Here is a 1,595-nt window from a genome sequence, read left to right on the forward strand (position 1 = left end):
GTATATTATACTACTACTAGAGTTAACATCTGTCTGCCTTCCCTTACAAATGAGAGCTACCTAAGAGCAGAGGTTTGGTCTGCTTTGTGCTGCCTGGCACCCGTAGGCCCTCAGCTGCTGGGACATCTCACCTGTGTGGTAAGGAGCCCTGCCCCAGGGCCTCCTGCAGCACCAGGTTTCCAGAAACATGGGAGCAGGGAGTGGGGTTCGGTATTAAAACAGGAAGCCGGCAGTCCACTGAGGATCACCTTGTAGGGCACAACCCTTCAGATTTCTCCAAGGGGATGGATGGAGTCTGCCCTGGTGATGGCAGGCAGGCCCGGCTAGAACTAGGGCAGGAGCGCCACAGACACTTCCCCACGGGGCCAACCAGGCGCTTCTGGGCAAAGCTGTTGGGAAGGGGGTGGTGTGGGTGGTGAGGGAGGAGGGGCCTTTCCTCCAGTGCAGGTCTCCCACTCTGCACCTCCCCCCCCCTCAACACACACTGCATAACCACCGTGCATGCACCTGCGCATACCAGAAGGAGCTGGGGTTAGAAGAGCCCAGAAACCGACAGAAAGAGCTGGAGGAATGGCCAGAGGGTGTGTGTGTGGGGGGGCGTCACTGAGAGGAGCACAGCAGCACCCCGACTCCAGAGCACGCCCGCAGGAGGATGGGGGGAGGGCTCAGGGGAGGTGCCCCTCGCACAGAGCCCCTCGGTCTGGCCGGGAGCACCTCTTGGAGGTGGGAGCCAGCCTGGGAGCTGGGGAGCTGGGGAGGTGGGGAGCTGGCTCCCCCTCAGCCGCGGCGCTTCCACCTGCGCAGTCACCGCGCCGCCCTGCGCCACGCTGCCATTGGCTCGCTAAAAATGCCTCTCTAATCTGCGCCCATCTGTCACGCCTCCTCCCTCGCCCCGCCACCCCGCTCCGCCACTCTGACCTTCCTCCTTCCCGCAGCCCCGGCGAGGTCCGAGAGACGCGGTGGCAGCGCGGCGCGGGCCACCTCTTCCCCCAGGAAGCCGTCCGGGCTTGAGGCGGGGCCCCGGCGCCCAGCTCGGCTCGGCGGCGCCGCGGATGGTGCGGGGCGCTCCCGGCTCCAGGTAGGGGGTCTGCCTCGTAGAGACTGCCGCGGGGGCGAGGGGGGGGGTCCGGTTAGGAAGTGCGTGTTGCGGCGCGCTCAGACTGAGGTTGTCCCCGCCGGAGCGCGGAGGAGCATCGGGCAGTTACCTGCAGAGGTGAACGCGGCCGGGCTGTTTTGCCAGCGCCAGGGCTCGCGGGCATCACCCTGGCATGTCAGGATGCCCCTGAGCTGGGCCTCTTGGAAAAGGTTGCTGCTGGTGGAGGCCTTTACCCAGGGGAAAACGCAGAATTAGATTCCTTGGCAAACTGGGGGCTCAGGCCCCAGGAGTCTGAGGCTCAGGCCTGGGGTTTGGCTACCCGCAGAGTGGATTGGGGTGGGGGGCGGTGTTTGTGCCAGCTTGGTGCATAGGCTATTTATGGATCAGAGTGGGCTGGGGAGAAACACAGCAGCTGATGAGCCCCCATGCCCTGTCTGGTTTACAATGGAAGATATTTTCTCTGTCCCTTCACCCCTTCTCGGAGGAGCCCCCCCCCCCC

The 1,595-nt window shown here is 64.4% G+C and overlaps 1 protein-coding gene across 1 annotated transcript in view; it reads left to right on the forward strand.

Moving 5' to 3' along the window:
- Positions 1-888: 888 nt before the first annotated feature.
- PACSIN1 (protein kinase C and casein kinase substrate in neurons 1) overlaps positions 889-1,595 on the forward strand; it is a 57,245-nt gene continuing 56,538 nt past the window's right edge. Inside the window, exon 1 of the mRNA XM_004673399.2 lies at positions 889-1,078. The gene's annotated coding sequence lies outside the window, so the exon portion shown is untranslated. The remainder of the gene's footprint in view (positions 1,079-1,595) is intronic.

This window comes from Condylura cristata, unplaced genomic scaffold, assembly GCF_000260355.1.
Source record: "Condylura cristata isolate star-nosed mole 26May11 unplaced genomic scaffold, ConCri1.0 scaffold00001, whole genome shotgun sequence".
Classification (NCBI taxonomy): Eukaryota; Metazoa; Chordata; class Mammalia; order Eulipotyphla; family Talpidae; genus Condylura; species Condylura cristata.